At 42.4% G+C, this 9,704-nt stretch overlaps 1 pseudogene; it reads right to left on the bottom strand.

Moving 5' to 3' along the window:
- Positions 1-271: 271 nt before the first annotated feature.
- LOC148138713 (uncharacterized) lies at positions 272-918 on the bottom strand (annotated as a pseudogene).
- Positions 919-9,704: the final 8,786 nt, after the last annotated feature.

Genomic DNA, 9,704 nt, shown 5'->3' with positions numbered 1-9,704 from the left:
TGTCTGATCAGAGAGACAAAAGTAACACAGCAAAAGTCCTCGACATAACCTTGATTCAAAGGTGACTGAAAATCAGACAACGGGAGTGTGGATTGCACAGCAACTGTTGCAGCATGGATTCCTGATGGTGTACATACTCACTCTCAATGTTTAACACATTCAATAATTGGAGTAAATGGATATTTTTTGGTTTGTGGGCGTGTATTTGTCTGCTTGTTTGGGTTTGTTGCTGAGAAATCGGCAGACTGTGTTCATTGGGTACACATTCTTTTTAAATACACGGTGCAGGTGATGTTTCTCTGGTCTGCGTAGTTCCACTGTGCTGCAGTGTGTGTTGGCTCCTTGAATTAATGTTCTGAGGCAGTTTCGTTTGTGGGTGTTGGGATGATTGCTTCTGTAGTTCAAGATTTGGTCTATATGTGTTGCTTTCGTGTAGACGCTGGTTTGAAATTCGCCATTGGATGTTCGTTCTCCTGTGACATCTAGGAATGGCAGTCAGTTGTTGATTTCCTCATCTTTGTGAATTTTATGCAGGAAGGGTATATTGATGGTCTGAAAGGTTGCCTCTAATTTGTTTCGTTTAGTGATGGCAAAGATGTCATCCACGTAGGGGACACAAAGTTTGGGTTGGATGATTGGCAGAACTGTTTGTTGAAGTCTCTGCATTACTGCCTCTGCTAAGAGCTCTACTATCGGAGATCCCATGGGTGTTCTGTTGGTTTGTCTGTAGGTTTTGTTGTTGAAGGTGAAGTGTGTGGCAAGGCATAGGTCCACTAGCTTGATGATACTGTCCTTGTTGCTGACGTTAGTGGTGTTTGATGTATGTGTCTTTGAGTCTACTAATAATGTAGTCAGTGTTTCCTTGGTCAGATTAATGTTAATTGCTGTAAACAGGGCTGTTACATCAAATGAAAACATTACGTCGTCCTCTTCTATCTTATTGTCTTTGATGGTCTTCAGGAAGTCTTGGGTGGAGTGGATGGAGTGGCGCGAGTCTCCTACTAAGTATTTTAATCATTGGTGTAACTCCTTGGCCAGTCTGTAAGTTGGTTTCCCAGGTAGTGAGACTATGAGTCTGAGGGGGTGCTCCTGGTTTGTGAATTTTGTGTAATACGTAGACGTGTGGTGTGTTGGATCCGTCTGGTTTCATTGTTGGGAAATTGGTCATATTTATTTCTCCAGACTTCTGACGTTTTTGGAGTAGGTCTGTAATTCGGTTGTGTAATTGTGGCGTCGCGTCTATCGCCACCTGTTGGGAAGTGTTGGTATCTGTAAGTAGTGTGTTCGGTTTTACAATGTTGTCTCTTCAATTGAGAATTACTGTCAAGCGTCCTTTGTCTGCAGGGAGGGTAACAATGTTTTTTCTCTTGCTTTTAGTCTTTCTAGTGCCTTCCTTTCTTGTGTACTGAGTGTGTTTCCTTCCTTTGTCTGCTTAATGTTGGGGTGACGACCTGTCTGATGGCTTGCTTCGTTTCTTCTGTGAGTTGGTTGTCTTTTAGTGTTGTTTCTAATGCTGCTAAGAAATCTTTCTTATCGCATCCTGGCAGTTGTAATTTAATCCCCTTACAGAACGGCTTTTTCAGTGTCTGTTAAGGGTCGGTCAGATAAGTTTTGTTTTGTCCATGCTTCTGCGTTGTCAGTGTTGTTACTTTGTGTAAGTTTGTCGAGTTGTGTTCTTTCTGCAGATCTAGATCTTTGCTTTTCTGTCGCTGGCTAATATCTATAGCTTGGTCTACTGAGTCTATCCATTCTTGGTCTGTAGCATGACTGAGTATGGATTTTTGATGCAAAATGTCCCCGCTCTATTTACGGAGAGTCTGTTGTGGGCATCATTAATCTTTTGTTAAAGCATTCTGCGGCCGTTTTGCTCTGCTATTCTTATGGCCAGTGCTGTTTTAAGGAGTGGGTTGTATTGAAGACATTTAGGTACTACCTGTTTCCTTAGGCATTCGTGCAGGAAGTACAGGTGGGGGGCACACTGACGGATGGCATTCGTTTCCCATTTTCGGGCTATTTGAGGGTATTGCACCCATTGGTCTTAGCGATTTTTGAGAACATTTGTAGCTCAGGTTGAGAATTTTGATGTAGGTTTGCTCGCCGAGCAGCAAGGTTATTTTCCAGACGTTTCGTTACTCTATTGGTAACATGTTCAGTGGGCCGCAGCCGAAGCAATGCTGAAAATTCCTGCTTTCTATTTATATGTTTGGTTTTCTTTGTGTTGGTGATGTCATCCCTGTGGTGAAGTCACTTCCTCTTCCTTTTTCTCTGGGGGTGGTAGATGGGGTCTAACTCGAAGTGTTTGTTCATAGAGTTTCAGTTGTAATGCCATGCTTCTCGGAAATTCTTATGCGTGCTTTTGTTTGGCTTGTCCTCAAAATGGATGTGTTGTCCTAGTCGAAGTGATGTTCTTCCTCATCCGTATATGAGGATACAAGTGAGAGACGGGCATGTCTTTCATTGCTTATTTGGTTCTCATATATCCTGGTGGCTAATTTGATGTCTGTTTGTCCAATGTAGTTTTTGGTACAGTCCTTGCACGGAATTTTGTAAATGACATTAGTTTTGCTAGTTTTAGCTACCATGATGCTAAGGGGTCTGGGTAGCCTTCAAACACCCCCACCACACTAACACTTCAGCTAATGAACTTGAAATACCCGACACAACCAAGGAACTGTTAATACTGGCGATATTAACAGGGGGATTAACCTCCATTCAGCAGCTGAAAGAAATCACAAGGCGTAAAATGTTGACCTCAAAATATATTTAGGGGATGCTCCAAATTGCAAGGCAATATCCTGGAGTGGATTGGACATGCCAAAAGTTGACATCAAACCGCGAAGGAACTTCGTTTTAAACAGTAAATCTATGGGAGCAATCCCAAATTACATTCTATTTTTAATGATCCATAACGTTTCATAGTAACCTCCCAGGTGCACAAATCGTGCCCACACTGCTGGATTTGCTGTTTATTCCAAACCAGCTCTCAAGAAAGCTGAGTTAAACTGAGTTAGAGAAGCCAGAGGATTTAGTTCTTTTTTTTTGCTGCTCACTACAGTGACCCACATACAATCAGAAAGGCATCTTGCAAGGGCTGAAGTGTCCGAGAATGTTTAGCAAAATTTACACTTTGGCATCCAGGGTATAACACACTAATTATGTGTTCAATGTAATAGACAAGGTTAGAAAGAAACGCAAAACTCAAATAAAGTTATAGAAGCTGGCGAGGTTGTGATTCTCCATCATAGTCGTCAAACTTTTTGAGTCCTTTCCTCCATCATAAGTGGGATTGATTGAACATTTCCACAAGTGTGTAGTGAGCAGAGGTGAAGACACACCTTATACCTTACAAACTTACTACATGAAAACTATTTGTGATAATACATGGCAGATAATGGGCAGGGTTATTTTTCATAAAGTAATACCGATGGAAATAATTTTATTCAATGGACAAAAGCATAAATTCAGCTCTCGGATATTGTACACACCAGAATTCTTAAGTGAATGGAGGAAAGCGTCAGGGAAAGCGAGAGCTGGGAAAAGCAAGGCTTCAATTCTTAGAATCCCTACGGTGTAGAAACAGGCCTTACAACCCACACCGACCATCTAATGCCTAACCCATACAGACCAAAACCCCTACCCTGTTTCTCCACATTGACAACTGACTAATGCACTTAAGCTTCACATCCCTGAACACGGTTGGCAATTTCGCATGGCCAATTTACCTAACCGGCACATCTGTGGATTGTGGAATGAACCCCACGCAGACACAGGGAGAATGTGCAACATTCACACAGACCATTGCCCAGGGATGTAAGCGAATCCAGTTTTCTCGTGTTATGAGATGATTGTGTTAGCCACAGTGACACGCCAATGACATATCAAAGAAAAGTAGAGGTATTGGAATGCGGGGTTTGCAAGAAACCCAAGAGAATTTTGCACTAAAAAAGGGGGTTATACATGTGCACATACTTTACAAATGAATTTGTGTGGCTTGAGAGGATACATAGTTAAAACGATAAGACACGACACAGAATTCACACACAAACTGACTTTAACACAGTAATAATGATAGTAGTGATGTGGAAAAAACAAAGATGGTACTGGCTTTGCAGAACTGTCTGGCCCTTGACTATTTGCTCGAAGCGCAGGGCAGCGCCTATGTTGTTATTAGCTCTGAATGTCTCAGAAACAGCCCGGACACCTCAGACAAGTTGTGGGGTGGAGCAAGTTTGAGATCGAGGACAACCGTTTCATTAAGAAAACAAAAGAACTCCAGGTATCAACCAGTGTCCGGGTCAGCTTGTTATTTGTGAGCAGTGGTGACTTCCGATCACTGCTCGTGCAGAAATCGCCTCTATAATACGGCTTCCTGATTAAAATTTCTATTGGATCATTTATTTCATTATTATCTGATAACAATATTATTTTTCTCGAATCGAATGTAGTTGATGCAAACATTAAAGAGCCTGTTTGATATCATTTGTTTAGTGACTGAATCTAATGTTCTTGATGTTTTAAGCTGTTTGAGTCCATGGAGATTTGAAACGTGGACAAAACAATTATTTTCAAATGCCTCGGCTGTGTACCAGTCGTAGTCTTTCAGCCACTGCACAACTCATCCACATGAAAGTGAAAATGGGATAAATCGACTATTTTGCAGGTGAAAGAGATTCAATGTCCAATAATTGAAGCTGTTACTTTTTGTCGGTTAATTTATGCCCCATTTCAAATTTGGAAGTCAATCAGAAGTCATTTATTACAGACAAAGGCCTTGACAATTAAATCTACTTTCTTGAAGATTACAGGCAACTAGCAAAGATTTATGCAGGACCACAAGATAATTACATGACACAGCCTACGGGACATAGAGCTCTGAAGCTTTTGCGGTTTGTCTAAAAAGCTGACTGCTGATGTCATGGCTGTCTGAGCTCTGCTGCATAATCAGAGACCATGACACAGAGCTTCTCCTGCATATCTGCTTGCAGAAAATCTAGCAGGACATCATGTTATAGTGTGGAAAACAAGTCTCAGTACAGATTTGACTTGAAACCTTCATTTTTCGTTTTAAATTATCATCTTATTGTCCGAGGCATGTGTGAGCATGGCGCTGGACCACTGACAACCCAATATCGTGCGTTTGTATGCCCACTATCAAGCGGAGTTACACCCAGCATAATCCTCGCAGACATTTGCAACTTGAATTGAGCAGGGCTATAACTAAGCCACAGGAAATGACAAAGGCAATGAGAAAAATCAATACATATGGAATGTAAGGGCCGCAAGAGCCGTTAAGAAGCCATCCAATGTAGCCATTTGGGTTATAGTTATGGAATTGCTTCTACTCCTCATTAATTTTGTGTACTTCTCGTCATTTGTGGTCTGCAAATTTAAACATATTGTCTGGGGTGTCCGGGCTATTAGTGAAACATTCAGAGCTAATAACAACATGGGTGCTGCCCTGTGCTTCGTGGAAGTAGTCAAAGGTCAGACAGTTCTGCAAAGCCAGTATCATTTTTGTTATCTCCACATCACCACTCTCACGATTACTGTATGTGCACATGTCTAACGCTAGTTCGTCAGTGTAAAATTCTCTTGTTCTCAGCATTCTGTCATGGACTTTACTTCTGAGGTAATAATCACTTTTGCACACTTACATGGGTATGCAAATATTGTCTCGCATTTTTGAGTTCCATATGATCTTAGCAAAAGACCTATGCGGTTTTACTTGTCTCCCCATGTAAAGGCCCAATGCCTCGGCTAGTGGCTTGATCACCACGTTCTTCAAAGAAAGACAAGACACAATCATCACCAAAAGAATTCTGTCAGTTTCGTACTTTAACCTGACCTGCCTTTTCACTGAAATGCACGATAATTTCCAGTGCCATTTCATTCCATTCCGAGATATTGCTTGTTCTGTCTCTTAATCCCCTTTCACATTTTGACTCTCAAAATGGATAACTTCGCATTTCTCTGAATTAAACATCTTCCACCTTGCATTCAGCCATGCACTCCGAACAATTGCACATCACACTCTCCACAGTTTATGCTTCCATAGGCAGTAATCTGTCATAGTTGGAGATTTATGTATCTCTCAGTTTAACAACATTGAGTTTGGAGTTTGCTGAGCTGCTACCGTAATCAGGGATTCATTGGGATGGTTTGGGGAAGTTACGACTTTGTCCTGCAGCTGTCTCAAAGTTAAAGTGATAGTGGACTTGTGAGAGGAAGACTGTGACTATATACCATGAGGCAGGCACAGTAGTGTCATTTAAGTTGCACCTCGACTGTTACAGGAATGGGCAGGGAGCAGAGGGTTACAGACTCTGAGAATGTAGGCGGCGGGTTCTTATGGAGGATCTGGATCAGCGGAGACATGGAGGGCCAAAGGGACTGATCCTCTACTGTAATTTTCTTTGTTCTTTGTTCTTTGTCTCCCTCCGCCTTTGTCTCTCTGCCCTTCCACCTCTCACTCGATACCACTCTTTCTTGGTTTCATTGCGTCTCTCTTTCTGTCTCTTTCTGCCTCTTTCTTTCTCTCAGTATTACTCTCTCCATCTTTGTCTCCTCACTTCTTGTTTCTAACTCTCTCTGTGTCCCTGTCTGCGTCTTCCCTTTTCTCTTCTTTGCGTCTCTTTCTTTCTGTCTCTCTACTTGCCTCTGTATCTGCCGGATTCCCTCTCTACCTATCTTTCTTTGTCACTCTACCTGTCTCGCGTGGTATTGTTGTATCGTTGCGTCTCTCTCTTTGTCTCTCTTTTTGCCTCTGTTGGCGTTTCTCTATCTCATTGTCTCCTCTCTCCCAACATGTCTCCCTCACAAATACTTTGTCTCCACTTTTTTGGCTCGTTCTGGTGCGCTCTTTCTCTTTCTTCTTTTCTCTCTCCACTTTGCATGCAACTCTTTCCTTTACTCTCTCTCGCATGAAAAGCAGTTGTTTCATCCTCTCCCATTGTCTGCTTGTCTCTCTCTCTCTTGTTATTTTCCTCACACACTGTGGGGAGAAAGTGAGGTCTGCAGATGCTGGAGATCAAAGTTGAAACTTTATTGCTGGAACAGCACAGCAGGCCAGGGAGCATCCAGGGAACAGGAGATTCGACGTTTCGGGCACAGGCCTGAAGAAGGGCCTGTGCCCGAAACGTCGAATCTCCTGTTCCCTGGATGCTGCCTGACCTGCTGTGCTGTTCCAGCAATAAAGTTTCAACTCCTCACACACTGTGTCTATCTTTCTCACTGTATTTCTTTCACCCTTTGTCCCTCTCTGTCTCTGCCCTTTCCTTTCACTCTTTCTGTCTTTGTGCCTTGCATTACCTCTTCATTTCCTCTCTCACTCTCTCGCAGCCTTTGCGTCTTTCTCTCTCCTCATTTTTTGCTCCCTCATTAATATCTCTTGTCACTTCTCACTCTCTCTATCTCTGTTTGCCTCTCTCTGGCTCTTCCTATGTGTCTGCCTCTCTCGCTATCTCTTTCTTTGTCTCTCTCTCTTTCCCCTCCGTTGCATTTGACTGTCTGACATTCCCTAACTATATTTGCCCCTCTCTCGTTCAGGCTCTCGCAGTTTATCTGTTCCTCTTTCACTTTCTCTCTCTTTCTTTCTCTCTCTTTCATTTGCTCTCTCCCTTGTACTTCTCAATCTCTCTATTTATCACTATTTCATTCTTTGTCTTTCTCTTGTCTATCCCTCACTATTCTTTCTGTCATTCTTTGTTTTTCTTTGTTTTGCTCTCTCTCACCATTTAAATCAATCTCGCTCTCTCTTTCTGTCTCTCTCTGTCCATCTCTCTCTCTCTCTCTCTCTCTCTCTCTCTCTCTCTCTCTCTCTGTCACTCAGTCTTTACGTCTCTCGGCTGATATGTCCACTGTATTCTTGAGTGACTGAAGATTTTGTATCCCATGGACAGGGAACCTTCCAGAATTAGGAGGAGAAGGGAAATCAACCAGCTTTTGTCGGGATGGAAATGCTCAATATTAATTGAGGTAGGGGATTGTCGGCACCTGCAATTTACCAATGACAGAATTTGACCGATCTGGCTTAATTTAATGCGATCTTTTTCTTAAAAGAAACCGACACTTTGGCAGTATTTTAAACCCTCTAGGGTTTGTGCTCAATCCAAGAATTCTCTGACATTCTCTGCGAGGGTTTGCCTGAGGAGAGAAAGAAATAGAGAGAAAAGCGCACATGTCGAGAGAAAAAGAGTGAGAACAGAAACCACAAATACCGCGAGCTGGCAGTGTGGAAAACAAGAGAGAGAAATACAAGTCCACTCTGGCAAGATGTGATCCTCAGCGCATGCTGCATCTCCTGAATCAGACATGCAGGGATAAGGAATCCATGGGGAAAAGATGCCATACACTGGGCTATTCAGAATATGAAATCAACGTGTGTTGCTTGTGAGTTAACATCGTAGCTGATTGCATTTCATTGGGTATGTGGGAGTCTAAGGGAAATCGAGGATGTTCAAAATCTTCCTCAATCGCTTGAAAAGTAAACAGTTTGATTGATTGTGATACGTTTATGTAGCAAATTTATCAACGAATGGCTGAATCTTTGGAGAGGAGCATTTGAGATTTATATTGAAAGTGCAATGGCATATATATCTTAAGTTCAGAATGCAATTAATTCATGTCGGTTCCAATCCGTTCATTTTCTGATCTATTCGTATTCATTGCAAAAACTGCAATCATGTCGTGCTCCATTTTATGCAAACACTGCACCAAGCTAATAACGCATACTTCATATCACGCACAGAATGTACCAATGATCCCCACACTATCTCAGGCAGACCCTGTCCCCCAAATGAACGATCCTCACTCTCTTTCACATCGAACGTGACCTCAACAAAATTATCTACACTCCATTGCACTTCCATACTCCTGTCCCAATACGCTAATCCAGTGCCATCTCGCACTCACCCAGTCGCGAATACAGTAAATTAAATACTCCATCTAACACACAAATCGTATCCAATATACAAACCAAAACCCCATCTAACGCTCACCCTGTTCCTAATACAATAACTTGCATCTCATCTCACACACATGCTATCCACGAAAGGATGATGCACCCCTCATCCGAAATGCAGGTTATCCCCAACTTAATAATGCACAAACCATTTCACCAAACACGATGCCTCAAACACTGAAACTCCATCGAGGCATATCATGTCTGCATCAGAACAGACAGCACTCCATCTCGGACACAATCTGTCCTTAACACACAAGGCAAACCCTATCTCATACATAGCTTGGCACCTATACAGAAACTGCACCCCCATCTCGCATGCATCCTATCACCATACAGTAACCTCCACCATCAGGCACAATCCCTGTCCGATACAAAGGAACGTACAGCACAACTCATGCACACGCTTTTCCTCCACAGGAACCTGCACTCCATCTCACAACTACCCTGTCCACAATTCAATAACCCACACCCGATCTTACATACACCGTCTTCTGTATGAAACAACCCCCGTATTATAACATGCATTCTGTCAAGAATGAAATGACCCACACATCGGCTCACAGGAACACCATCTCCAGTACAAAATTCCGCAACACTTCACAAGCTGAACTTTCCCCACTACAATAAAACATTACACAACTCACATCTATCTTGTTCAAACACAATAATTGACACGCCAAATTTTTGCCAACAATTCCATTCTGGATATTGCCCTTTAGCTTCCAGTTTCGGTCTGCCATCT

Source organism: Chiloscyllium plagiosum, unplaced genomic scaffold (assembly GCF_037043375.1).
Source record: "Chiloscyllium plagiosum isolate Xiang-an unplaced genomic scaffold, Cpla_swu_hap1 HiC_scaffold_39, whole genome shotgun sequence".
Classification (NCBI taxonomy): domain Eukaryota; kingdom Metazoa; phylum Chordata; class Chondrichthyes; order Orectolobiformes; family Hemiscylliidae; genus Chiloscyllium; species Chiloscyllium plagiosum.
Note: the sequence above shows the minus strand (reverse complement) of the source record. Positions and strands in the feature narration are given on the sequence as shown.